Source organism: Oncorhynchus keta, unplaced genomic scaffold, assembly GCF_023373465.1.
Source record: "Oncorhynchus keta strain PuntledgeMale-10-30-2019 unplaced genomic scaffold, Oket_V2 Un_contig_7782_pilon_pilon, whole genome shotgun sequence".
Taxonomy (NCBI): domain Eukaryota; kingdom Metazoa; phylum Chordata; class Actinopteri; order Salmoniformes; family Salmonidae; genus Oncorhynchus; species Oncorhynchus keta.
Window position 1 is genome coordinate 1 of NW_026289674.1, and position 13,967 is coordinate 13,967.

The 13,967-nt window shown below is 48.8% G+C and overlaps 1 long non-coding RNA gene and 2 pseudogenes across 9 annotated transcripts; 2 read left to right on the forward strand and 1 right to left on the reverse strand.

Moving 5' to 3' along the window:
• The first annotated feature begins 1,596 nt into the window (after nucleotides 1-1,596).
• Nucleotides 1,597-6,951, forward strand: LOC127926548 (lysoplasmalogenase-like; annotated as a pseudogene).
• Nucleotides 3,022-5,668, forward strand: LOC127926549 (uncharacterized). Of its 9 annotated transcripts, none has more exons than XR_008124432.1 (4): nucleotides 3,022-3,063; nucleotides 3,599-4,108; nucleotides 4,578-4,791; nucleotides 5,539-5,668. It is a non-coding gene; the product is annotated as an uncharacterized LOC127926549 (long non-coding RNA). The 9 variants fall into 9 exon arrangements; XR_008124433.1 differs by having other exon boundaries at nucleotides 3,599-4,065; XR_008124429.1 differs by lacking the exon at nucleotides 5,539-5,668 and adding an exon at nucleotides 5,298-5,353 and having other exon boundaries at nucleotides 3,599-4,151.
• Nucleotides 6,952-7,608: 657 nt separating the features above from the next.
• On the reverse strand, nucleotides 7,609-13,623 carry LOC127926550 (hsp70-binding protein 1-like; annotated as a pseudogene).
• Between the last annotated feature and the right edge of the window lie 344 nt (nucleotides 13,624-13,967).

The following is a 13,967-nucleotide window of genomic DNA, read 5'->3' on the forward strand; positions in this document are numbered from 1 at the left end:
CCATCGCTGCACAAAAGCCGCTCCCTTACTTGCAGAGCAAGGGGAAATACTACTTCAAGGTCTCAGAGCAAGTGACGTAACCGATTGAAACGCTATTTAGCGCACACCGCTAACTAAGCTAGCCGTTTCACATCCGTTACATGAACACAGCCCGGTTCAGAGTCATGTATCCTACTGAACACAGCCCGGTTCAGAGTCATGTGTCCTACTGAACACAGCCCAGTTCAGAGCCATGTGTCCTACTGAACACAGCCTGGTTCAGAGTCATGTGTCCTACTGAACACAGCCCAGTTCAGAGTCATGTGTCCTGCTGAACACAGCCCGGTTCAGAGCTATGTGTCCTACTGAACACAGCCCGGTTCAGAGCTATGTGTCCTACTGAACACAGCCCGGTTCAGAGCCATGTGTCCTACTGAACACAGCCTGGTTCAGAGTCATGTGTCCTACTGAACACAGCCTGATTCAGAGTCATGTGTCCTACTGAACACAGCCCGGTTCAGAGTCATGTGTCCTGCTGAACACAGCCCGGTTCAGAGCTATGTGTCCTACTGAACACAGCCCGGTTCAGAGTCATGTGTCCTACTGAACACAGCCTGATTCAGAGCTATGTGTCCTACTGAACACAGCCCGGTTCAGAGTCATGTGTCCTACTGAACACAGCCTGATTCAGAGCTATGTGTCCTACTGAACACAGCCTGATTCAGAGCTGTGTGTCCTACTGAACACAGCCTGATTCAGAGCTATGTGTCCTACTGAACACAGCCTGATTCAGAGCTATGTGTCCTACTGAACACAGCCTGATTCAGAGCTGTGTGTCCTACTGAACACAGCCCGGTTCAGAGTCATGTGTCCTACTGAACACAGCCCGGTTCAGAGTCATGTGTCCTATTGAACACAGCCCGGTTCAGAGTCATGTGTCCTACTGAACACAGCCCGGTTCAGAGTCATGTGTCCTACTGAACACAGCCTGATTCAGAGCTATGTGTCCTACTGAACACAGCCTGATTCAGAGCTGTGTGTCCTACCCGGTTCAGAGTCATGTGGTCTCTACTGAACACAGCCTGACCAGAGCTATGTGTCCTACTGAACACAGCCCGGCTCTACTGAACACAGCCTGATTCAGAGCTGTGTGTCCTACTGAACACAGCCCGGTTCAGAGTCATGTGTCCTACTGAACACAGCCTGATTCAGAGCTATGTGTCCTACTGAACACAGCCCGGTTCAGAGTCATGTCTTAATACATGGCTCTGGCCCAGTTCAACTTCACCCTCAAGTTGATGATGTCACTTATCTGGTCTAGTTGGATGGGCCAAGGGTCACTACTGGCAGAGTTGAAAAGTAAAACTGAGAGGAGGAGACATTGGGCATTGATTATAACTGAGCAATCTGACAGATAACGTGTCACTGTGATTGCTCCAAAGTTCAATGTCGACCGGCACCAAGAGACAGGGACACACTCAGACAGACTGAACCAGTGGAGAGAGAAGACACAGAGAAGTCCAGAGGAGAAGAGAAACACATGAAATCCTCTGGAAGGGAGGCAGGACTGAAGGAAACCCGTGCAGCCCAGATACACACAGCTCTTGGTTCTGAGAGATGGACATCCTTGAAACAGCCGCCTATGACCGAAGACAGCGCAGGAACACGGTATGATCCTTACCTCTAATCACACACACACACACGCATGCATACACACACGCATACACACACTTTTTGTGTTAATGTATAATAATGGAATTATTTAAAATCTCTCATATTAACTACCTCCTTCTTCCTTCTCCTCTCCTCTCCCTCCTCTCCTCTCCTCTCCTCTCCCTCCTCTCCCTCCCCTCCTCTCCTCTCCTCCTCCCTCTCCCTCTCCTCTCCTCTCCTCTCCTCCTCTCCTCTCCTCTCCTCTCCTCTCCTCTCCCCTCCCTCTTCCCTCCTCTCCTCTCCCCTCCTCCTCCTCTCCTCTCCTCTCCTCTCCCTCCTCCTCTCCTCTCCTCCTCTCCCTTCCTCTCCTCTCACCTCCCCTTCCTTCCTCCTCTCTCTCTCTCTCTCTCTCTCTCTCTCTCTCTCTCTCTCTCTCTCTCTCTCTCTCTCTCAGTACTGTGTTCTGCTACTACTCTCTCGCCGTTCTTCCTGGCCATCGCTGTATACTTCTATCTGTGGATCCCTGACTCCTCCCCTCCATCCTAGCTGCGGCTATTAAGGCCGCCCTGTCATCTCATTGGCTCTCCTGGTGCTGAGCTACAAAGGGGGAGGAGTCTCCTCGGCGTGGCGGGGGCCTGATCTTCTCGGCAGGCGGAGACTGTTGCCTTATATGGCCCGAGATGTTTCTCCATGGTAATGAGAGCTTTATCTACTGCTACTGATAAAGTCCTGCAGACACTGCAGACATGGCAGATAGCCTAGAGGTTAGAGAGGGCAGGCCAGAAACTGGAGGGCTGGCAGTTTGAATCCCATGTCTGACTGGATGTCACTGGAAGGTTGGCAGTTTGAATCCCATATCTGACTGGATGTCACTGGAGGGTTGGCAGTTTGAATCCCATGTCTGACTGGATGTCACTGGAGGGTTGGCAGTTTGAATCCCATGTCTGACTGGATGTCACTGGAGGGTTGGCAGTTTGAATCCCATATCTGACTGGATTTCACTGGAGGGTTGGCAGTTTGAATCCCATATCTGACTGGATGTCACTGGAGGGTTGGCAGTTTGAATCCCATGTCTGACTGATGTCACTGGAGGGTTGGCAGTTTGAATCCCATATCTGACTGGATGTCACTGGAGGGTTGGCAGTTTGAATCCCATGTCTGACTGGATGTCACTGGAGGGTTGGCAGTTTGAATCCCATGTCTGACTGGATGTTACTGAGGGTTGGCAGTTTGAATCCCATATCTGACTGGATGTCACTGGAGGGTTGGCAGTTTGAATCCCATGTCTGACTGGATGTCACTGAGGGTTGGCAGTTTGAATCCATGTCTGACTGGATGTTACTGGAGGGTTGGCAGTTTGAATCCCATATCTGACTGGATGTCACTGAGGTTGGCAGTTTGAATCCCATGTCTGACTGGATGTCACTGGAGGTTGGCAGTTTGGACTGGATGTCACTGGAGGGTTGGCAGTTTGAATCCCATGTCTGACTGGATGTCACTGGAGGGTTGGCAGTTTGAATCCCATGTCTGACTGGATGTCACTGGAGGGTTGGCAGTTTGAATCCCATGTCTGACTGGAGGGTTGGCAGTTTGAATCCCATGTCTGACTGGAGGGTTGGCAGTTTGAATCCCATGTCTGACTGAGGGTTGGCAGCTTGAATTGCATGTCTGACTGGAGGGTTGGCAGTTTGAATCCCATGTCTGACTGGAGGGGTTGGCAGTTTGAATCCCATGTCTGACTGGATGTCACTGGAGGGTTGGCAGTTTGAATCCCATATCTGACTGATGTCACTGGAGGGTTGGCAGTTTGAATCCCATGTCTGACTGGATGTCACTGGAGGGTTGGCAGTTTGAATCCCATGTCTGACTGGATGTTACTGGAGGGTTGCAGTTTGAATCCCATATCTGACTGGATGTCACTGGAGGTTGGCAGTTTGAATCCATGTCTGACTGGATGTCACTGGAGGGTTGGCAGTTTGAATCCCATGTCTGACTGGATGTTACTGGAGGGTTGGCAGTTTGAATCCCATATCTGACTGGATGTCACTGGAGGGTTGGCAGTTTGAATCCCATGTCTGACTGGATGTCACTGGAGGGTTGGCAGTTTGAATCCCATATCTGACTGGATGTCACTGGAGGGTTGGCAGTTTGAATCCCATGTCTGACTGGATGTCACTGGAGGGTTGGCAGTTTGAATCCCATGTCTGACTGGATGTCACTGGAGGGTTGGCAGTTTGAATCCCATGTCTGACTGGAGGGTTGGCAGTTTGAATCCCATGTCTGACTGGAGGGTTGGCAGTTTGAATCCCATGTCTGACTGGAGGGTTGGCAGTTTGAATCGCATGTCTGACTGGAGGGTTGGCAGTTTGAATCCCATGTCTGACTGGAGGGTTGGCAGTTTGAATCCCATGTCTGACTAGATGTCACTGGAGGGTTGGCAGTTTGAATCCCATATCTGACTGGATGTCACTGGAGGGTTGGCAGTTTGAATCCCATATCTGACTGGATGTCACTGGAGGGTTGGCAGTTTGCATCCCATGTCTGACTGGAGGGTTGGCAGCTTGAATCCCATGTCTGACTGGAGGGTTGGCAGTTTGAATCCCATGTCTGACTGGAGTGTTGGCAGTTTGAATCCATGTCTGACTGGAAGGTTGGCAGTTTGAATCATGTCTGACTGGATGTCACTGAAGGTTGGCAGTTTGAATCCCATATCTGACTGGATGTCACTGGAGGGTTGGCAGTTTGAATCCATGTCTGACTGGATGTCACTGGAGGGTTGGCAGTTTGAATCCCATGTCTGACTGGATGTCACTGGAGGGTTGGCAGTTTGAATCCCATATCTGACTGGATTTCACTGGAGGGTTGGCAGTTTGAATCCCATATCTGACTGGATGTCACTGAGGGTTGGCAGTTTGAATCCCATGTCTGACTGGATGTCACTGGAGGTTGGCAGTTTGAATCCCATATCTGACTGGATGTCACTGGAGGGTTGGCAGTTTGAATCCCATGTCTGACTGGATGTCACTGGAGGGTTGGCAGTTTGAATCCCATGTCTGACTGGATGTTACTGGAGGGTTGGCAGTTTGAATCCCATATCTGACTGGATGTCACTGGAGGGTTGGCAGTTTGAATCCCATGTCTGACTGGATGTCACTGGAGGTTGGCAGTTTGAATCCCATGTCTGACTGGATGTTACTGGAGGGTTGGCAGTTTGAATCCCATATCTGACTGGATGTCACTGGAGGGTTGGCAGTTTGAATCCCATGTCTGACTGGATGTCACTGGAGGGTTGGCAGTTGAATCCCATCTCGACTGGATGTCACTGGAGGGTTGGCAGTTTGAATCCATGTCTGACTGGATGTCACTGGAGGGTTGGCAGTTTGAATCCATGTCTGACTGGATGTCACTGGAGGTTGGCAGTTTGAATCCCATGTCTGACTGGAGGGTTGGCAGTTTTGAATCCCATGTCTGACTGGAGGGTTGGCAGTTTGAATCCCATGTCTGACTGGAGGGTTGCAGCTTCTAGAATCGCATGTCTGACTGGAGGGTTGGCAGTTTGAATCCCATGTCTGACTGGAGGGTTGGCAGTTTGAATCCCATGTCTGACTAGATGTCACTGGAGGGTTGGCAGTTTGAATCCCATATCTGACTGGATGTCACTGGAGGGTTGGCAGTTTGAATCCCATATCTGACTGGATGTCACTGGAGGGTTGGCAGTTTGCATCCCATGTCTGACTGGAGGGGTTGGCAGCTTGAATCCATGTCTGACTGGAGGGTTGGCAGTTTGAATCCCATGTCTGACTGGAGTGTTGGCAGTTTGAATCCCATGTCTGACTGGAAGGTTGGCAGTTTGAATCCCATGTCTGACTGGAGGGTTGGCAGTTTTGAATCCATGTCTGACTGGAGGGTTGGCAGTTTGAATCCCATGTCTGACTGGAGGGTTGGCAGTTTGAATCCCATGTCTGACTGGAGGGTTGGCAGTTTGAATCCCATGTCTGACTGGAGGGTTGGCAGTTTGAATCCATGTCTGACTGGAGGGTTGGCAGTTTGAATCCCATGTCTGACTGGAGGGTTGGCAGTTTGAATCCCATGTCTGACTGAGGGTTGGCAGTTTGAATCCCATGTCTGACTGGAGGGTGATGTCATTGGAGTACTCTGACATACTTCAATGACTATAAACCATGTTTGGCTAATATGGTAAGGTATGCTAGCAGCATACCACCCTGCATACCACTGCTGGCTTGCTTCTGAAGCTAAGCAGGGTTGGTCCTGGTCAGTCCCTGGATGGGAGACCAGATGCTGCTGGAAGTGGTGTTGTAGGGCCAGTAGGAGGCACTCTTCCCTCTGGTCTAAAACAATATCCCAATGGCCCAGGGCAGTGATTGGGGACACTGCCCTGTGTCGGGTGCTGTCTTTGGATGGGACGTTAAACGGGTGTCCTGACTCTCTGAGGTCATTAAAGATCCCATGGCACTTATCGTAAGAGTAGGGGTGTTAACCCTGGTGTCCTGGCTAAATTCCCAATCTGGCCCTCAAACCATCACGGTAACCTAATAATCCCCAGTTTACAATTGGCTCATTCATCCCCTGTAACTATTCCCCCAGGTCGTTGCTGCAAATGAGAACGTGTTCTCAGTCAATTTACCTGGTAAAATAACATATAAATAAATGGTGCCATCAACTGCTGTTGTGCACTTGAGCAAGACACTCAACCCACAACTGCTGCTCTTGGGGTGTTGCACTGCAGCTGACTGTCTGCTCCAACCACTCTGCTTGTCTTGTTGGGGAGGGATAAAGCACATAGACAAATCTCTATTTCATGTGGAATACAGGCAATAAAGTAATGTTGTTGTCTCTCTAATCCTGTCCTCAGGAATGGCCTCCTTCGCCTGGCCCACCTGCTCTACCCTCACCTTCCTCTCCACTCGTTACCTCCCAGCTCCTCCTCTTCACTGTCCTACTTCTTCTGCCTGCTCCTGTGGCTGCTGGGGAGGCCTCTACGCTTTCCTCTTCCCTTTCCTGCAGAAGACGCCGGATGCTGCCGCCCCTGACTCCCGGCGTCGGGTGTATGCGTGGCTCTGATCGCCCTGATGGCTACGCTGGCCGGTTCGCACCGCCCGACCGCTGATCATGCTGGGCAGTTTGATCTTCATGACCTCTGACCTGACGCTGGCGCTGCAGACCTTCAAAGTGACGGAGCACCTGAGTACGGCAGGCACAGTCATGACGACGCACTACCTGGCGCAGCTGCTGATCGCCGTGGGTGACATCAAGGCCGCGGAGGGCGGGGATGAGTTTGCCAAATGGAAGAAATCTTAGTTATGGGGGATTTATGTCAGATAGGGGCCAGGTCCCAATTTTTCCACCCCTGCTCCCGGGAAGTGTACAAACAACTGTCCCCTTTCTCACATGGACTTTACAATGGTGGAAACTCCCTCCAGCCAATGCCTACTTATACTACGCTCATGCTTTTAAATCAATGACAGGGAGTGTTCAAGTGCACAATTCTGGAAAAGGGTGAAGAATCGGGACGTTGCCATGGAAAGCAAACTTGGGACTACTGTTCTCTGACTAGTCGGCAGCTATAGGAACTTCAGGCTGTTGAGACTAGACTGAGGATGAGGCAGAAAGAAGTTGAAAAGGAAGATTCCCCCAAAGAAAATCTTTATTAAACTAAACCTCAGAGTATCAGGACAGTCTGTCCGTTTGTTGAGAAAAAACTCAGGGATGGGAAACATAACCACTGCCAAAATTCAGACAGCTAGATGCAAGGACTGACATGAGACTGACATGACAGTACTTTCCATAGTCCAGAATAAAGTTAGAAATATCATTCTCCTTCACTATGTCAGTAGAAAACAGTCCTACGGTCTTAAAGACATGATTTGAGATGTGATGCACTTCCCTTGCTAGTTGTGATTTATCACACATTCTGTATAACGGTCTGTTGATATGAAGAGACGATTCTCAGAAAAGTCCATTATGAAAAAATAAAATGTTTATTTATTCATGATGAAATGGGGATGAAAAATAAACAAAGTTGTGTTCCATATTTCATGTTATTTCAGACGTAAGAACTCTGCAAAAGTCACCCATTATGTTTATAGACACAGACAAGACAGAAACATCTCAACAAAACATGGACAAATGGTGGATATTCTGAATGAAAGACAGTCATTAAAGCCAAACACAAGAAGCCAACAGAAATGCCTTATGGGTAGTGAAACATGATCAAAATGGATTCTAATAAAACATCTGACTAATGAAGCTGAAAGCTGCTAAATGGGTAACACTTTATTTTACAGCCTAATTACCTGCTATTTATTCAGAAACACAATAACTATTTTATGTAGTTTAACAGCGTAAATTACTTAGTGTTACCCAATAAATAGTTGTATTTGTTAAAATTATTTACCAAGTGACAAGAGGATACCAATTATTGCAAGTAACGTCACACTATGCCAGATATATAAATGGTGGCCAGGGCTGTGAAATCGCATTACCACTAAATGTGACATCTGATATTTTATGTGGAATCTGAGGGATTGTTGGGCCAGAATCCAAGGCTCAAAGGCTTCTCTAATCTGTTCTCTTTAACAGCAACAGGGGGAGTACATCACAGCAGGATCAGATAACCTGAAGAAATGTTCAGAAATGACTTATGGTGCTATCTTTATTCAACCAGGAAACACCTTTGAAGTTAGAAACCTCTTTGCAAGAGGTCAGCAGGAAGTAGTCAGGTGTAGATCATAATGAACATAATGATATATAGAGTGGACATGGTAGAAGTGACTGAACACAAGAGATAGAAGTTTATCTGCGTCGCCTGGTGACAGTGATTAGTGAAGCACCCTCTGCTCTCTAAAGCCTGCTACACTCTTATATCCAGCCACCCTGTAACATGGGTCTAGATGGACAAACGACATCAGCAGATTTTCCTCAAGGAGTTTATTTAAAAAAAATTATGTCCTCCTATGTCTCCTAGCCAATGACGGCACTGCAGGGAAGTGAGGACCAGTTGAATTTCAGCGATCCATTCCACTGTACGTCAGGTTGCCGTCTGCAGAAACAAGCAGAACGCAAGCGCTTGCAGAACTCCAACTCTTCCTATAAAGAGGAGACCAGAGGAAGGAAATAAGACAGGATGCAGCCTAGTGGCAAATAAGTAACAATATATACCTGGCAAAACACTGTGGGGAATGTACATTATTCCATGTTATTAGCCATGCACCTTGAAGGGAAAGACCGGTGGAAGAGTATGAGGGCCAGAGCGAAAAGGTGCTTTTAGAGAAGATGGAGAGGAGACACATGGGGAGTGACAGAGGGACAGTATTAGAGAGATGAGAGGAGACACATGGGGAGTGACAGAGGGGTGGTATTAGAGATGGAGAGGAGACACATGGGGGAGTGACAGAGGGACAGTATTAGAGATGGAGAGGAGACACATGGGGAGTGACAGAGGGGCGGTATTAGAGATGGAGAGGAGACACATGGGGAAGCAGAGGGTTGGTATTAGAGATGGAGAGAGACACATGGGGAGTGACAGAGGGGTGGTATTAGAGATGGAGAGGGACACATGGGGAGTGACAGAGGGTGGTATTAGAGATGGAGGGAGACACATGGGGGAGTGACAGAGGGCGGTATTAGAGATGGAGAGGAGACACATGGGGAGTGACAGAGGGCGCGGTATTTAGAGATGGAGAGGAGACACATGGCAGTGACAGAGGGGTGTTATTAGAGATGGAGAGGAGACACATGGGGAGTGACAGAGGGGCGGTATTAGAGATGGAGAGGAGACACATGGGAGTGACAGAGGGGCGGGTATTAGAGATGGAGAGGAGACACATGGGGGGGAGGGGTGGTATTAGAGATGGAGAGGAGACATGGGGGTGACAGAGGGTTGGTATTAGAGATGGAGAGGAGACACATGGGGAGTGACAGAGGGTGGTATTAGAGATGGAGAGGAGACACATGGGGAGTGACAGAGGGGTGGTATTAGAGATGGAGAGGAGACACATGGGGGGAGTGACAGAGGGCGGTATTAGAGATGGGAGAGGAGACACATGGGGAGTGACAGAGGGCGGTATTAGAGATGGAGAGGAGACACATGGGGAGTGACAGAGGGGCGGTATTAGAGATGGAGAGGAGACACATGGGGGAGTGACAGAGGGGGGTATTAGAGATGGAGAGGGAGACACATGGGGAGTGACAGAGGGTGGTATTAGAGATGGAGAGGAGACACATGGGGGGACAGAGGGCGGTATTAGAGATGGAGAGGAGACACATGGGGAATGACAGAGGGGTGGTATTAGAGATGGAGAGGAGACACATGGGGAGTGACAGAGGGGTGGTATTAGAGATAGAGAGGAGACACATGGGGAGTGACAGAGGGGCGGGTATTAGAGATGGAGAGGAGACACATGGGGAGTGACAGAGGGTGGTATTAGAGATGGAGAGGAGACACATGAGGGAGTGACAGAGGGCGGTATTAGAGATGGAGAGGAGACACATGGGGAGTGACAGAGGGGTGGTATTAGAGATGGAGAGGAGACACATGGGGAGTGACAGAGGTATTAGAGATGGAGAGGAGACACATGGGGAGTGACAGAGGGGTGGTATTAGAGATGGAGAGGAGACACATGGGGAGTGACAGAGGGCGGTATTAGAGATGGAGAGGAGACACATGGGGAGTGACAGAGGGGTGGTATTAGAGATGGAGAGGAGACACATGGGGAGTGACAGAGGGGTGGTATTAGAGATAGAGGAGACACATGGGGAGTGACAGAGGCGGTATTAGAGATGGAGAGGAGACACATGGGGAGTGACAGAGGGGTGGTATTAGAGATGGAGAGGAGACACATGGGGGAGTGACAGAGGGGCAGTATTAGAGATGGAGAGGAGACACATGGGGAGTGACAGAGGGGGTGGTATTAGAGATGGAGAGGAGACACATGGGGAGTGACAGAGGGGCGGTATTAGAGATGGAGAGGAGACACATGGGGAGTGACAGAGGGCGGTATTAGAGATGGAGAGAGAGACACATGGGGAGTGACAGAGGGGCGGTATTAGAGATGGAGAGGAGACACATGGGGAGTGACAGAGGGCGGTATTAGAGATGGAGAGGAGACACATGGGGGTGACAGAGGGGCGGTATTAGAGATGGAGAGGAGACACATGGGGAGTGACAGAGGGGTGGTATTAGAGATGGAGAGGAGACACATGGGGAGTGACAGAGGGCGGTATTAGAGATGGAGAGGAGACACATGGGGAGTGACAGAGGGGCGGTATTAGAGATGGAGAGGAGACACATGGGGAGTGACAGAGGGGTGGTATTAGAGATGGAGAGGAGACACATGGGGAGTGACAGAGGGCGGTATTAGAGATGGAGAGGGAGACACATGGGGAGTGACAGAGGGTGGTATTAGAGATGGAGAGGAGACATGGGGAGTGACAGAGGCGGTATTAGAGATGGAGAGGAGACACATCCTTCAAAGACAGTTGCTTGAAAAACGAGAAAAAAAAGCACCAACAGTCCCGTTTGTCCATCTTGAGATGCTGTAGTCAGTTTACACTTCCTCAAAATAGTCTGAATTCATCTACGATAACTTAAGAAATGTTATTACTTTTGACGTTTAGTCGCGCAATTTTACATCTAGTTAAGATGTTTGGTGCAGTATTTAAAAAATGTGCATGTGAACGAGTCTGTCTGTCGTTGAATGATAAACACTTAATTTAAGACTGACGAAGGGGCGTAGACTTCAGCTACCGAAATTCACTTTGCCTCGAGAAAAAAGGTCATGAACAGCCGAACCCTCGCCGAAGACCAAAAACATCACAAAACCTCATAATACAGACACAAACTGTTCCAAACTGTTCCGGATGGGAAGCAATCGGACGCCTTTAGAGAGATGGAGAGGTTCATGGGTCACATGGGAAGTGAAAGAAGGAGAAGAGTGGAGAAAAGTGTGTAGGGTTACCAACCTGACACTCCTCTCTCCCCTGCAGATCTTCAGCCCGCTGGTTGAGCATCTCCTCCAGCCCCAAGGTGGGGCTCTGACAGTCCCTCAGACCCAGAGGACTCTCCTCCACCAGGCTACAGACAGAGACTTTTTGTTTTATTGAAGCTCCATTGAGAAGATATTGCAAGTTTCAAGACATTTTCTGTGTGTTCACATGTATTACCAGCAGAGGGCGCCGAGCACGTGCTCGTGGAAGGAGGAGTGAGGCGTGCGTAGAACGGACACCAGCTGTTGCACCATACCCATGGAGAGAACTGTATCTGAGAGAGGGAGAGATAATAAATGTGTCCTTGTGTGGAAATGTACTAAGTTATGATCCAAATAACTCAGTTCAAATCATTTCTTACATCAGGGGGACACAAAGCAGGATCGATCTCTAGTCTCCAATAACACACAGCTGCAAACAGAGACAGTCTCTAGTCTCCACCAATAACAACACACAGCTGCAAACAGAGACAGTCTCTAGTCTCCACCAATAACAACACACAGCTGCAAACAGAGACAGTCTCTAGTCTCCACCAATAACAACACACAGCTGCAAACAGAGACAGTCTCTAGTCTCCACCAATAACAACACACAGCTGCAAACAGAGACAGTCTCTAGTCTCCACCAGTAACAACACACAGCTGCAAACAGAGACAGTCTCTAGTCTCCACCAATAACAACACACAGCTGCAAACAGAGACAGTCTCTAGTCTCCACCAGTAACAACACACAGCTGCAAACAGAGACAGTCTCTAGTCTCCACCAATAACAACACACAGCTGCAAACAGAGACAGTCTCTAGTCTCCACCAATAACAACACACAGCTGCAAACAGAGACAGTCTAGTCTCCAATAACAACACACAGCTGCAAACAGAGACAGTCTAGTCTCCACCAATAACAACACACAGCTGCAAACAGAGACAGTCTCTAGTCTCCACCAATAACAAACACAGCTGCAAACAGAGACAGTCTCTAGTCTCCACCAATAACAACACACAGCTGCAAACAGAGACAGTCTCTAGTCTCCACCAGCCAACAACACACAGCTGCAAACAGAGACAGTCTCTAGTCTCCACCAATAACAACACACAGCTGCAAACGGAGACAGTCTCTAGTCTCCACCAATAACACACAGCTGCAAACAGAGACAGTCTCTAGTCTCCACCAATAACAACACACAGCTGCAAACGGAGACAGTCTCTAGTCTCCACCAATAACAACACACAGCACAAGAAGCAGAGACTGATCTCTAGTCTCCACCAATAACAACACAGCTGCAAACAGGGCAGTCACTAGTCTCCAAATGGGTCTCACGAGTGAACAGAGGACCTGTTAGTCACACACCTTTATGCTCTGGGTGGACTGAGGCAGGTTGAGGAGTGAAAAGGCGACTTGGTCCTCAGTTTCGTTGTCAGACTGCATGCCTCTCATCAGCACAGAGAAGCCATCGTGAGAGAGGAAGGCCCGGAGACCTACTTCCTGCTCCCGCACCAGACCTGATGGAGAGAGAAAAAGTTACTGTGAGGTACTTCACTACTGCTCAGATCTAAATGAACTCCTATCAGCAACACCCAGGCCAGCAGAACTTCACTTAGATCTGAGAGGAACAGGAGATATTAGCAACATTTTAACCTTGCCTTTTGATAGGCTAGAGTTCTCTCTCATGATTCAGGATTTGCCCAATGGTGGAATGTGCTCCCCATATTGTTTGTATCTATCCAAGGGGCAACACTTACAGGAGACAGCGTAGAGGGCCTTCACTCGAACGGTGGGGTGGGGATCTGAGTCGGTCAGCTGTAGCAGTTTGGGTAGCGCCCCCTTGCTGAGTAAGTGGCACTGCACTTGGGGCATGTTCTGGGCACAGGAGGCGATGAGCTGGGCACCACGCCACCTCACGCTGCCCTGAGGATGGTTCAAGCACTGCGACATACACAGATCCAACCCACCCAGGGTCATCAGGTCTGACACACAGACAGACCAGAGACAATACACACAGTATTATTATTAATGAATAGAACGTGTCATTCATGTCCATGTTGATCTGTCTTTACTGGAATGTACAGAACATTAGGAAGGTATTCAGACCCCTCCGACTTTTGACACATTTTGTTACATTACAGCCTTACTCAAAAATGTATTACAAATGTTTTCATCACACACTATACCCCATAATGAGTAAACTGGTATTTAGAAATGTTTGCAAATATATTAAAAAGAATAAACAGAAATACCTTATTTACGTAAGTATTCAGACCCTTTGCTATGAGACTCAAAATTGAGCTCAGGTCCATCCTGTTTCCATTGATCATCCTTGAGGACGTTTCTACA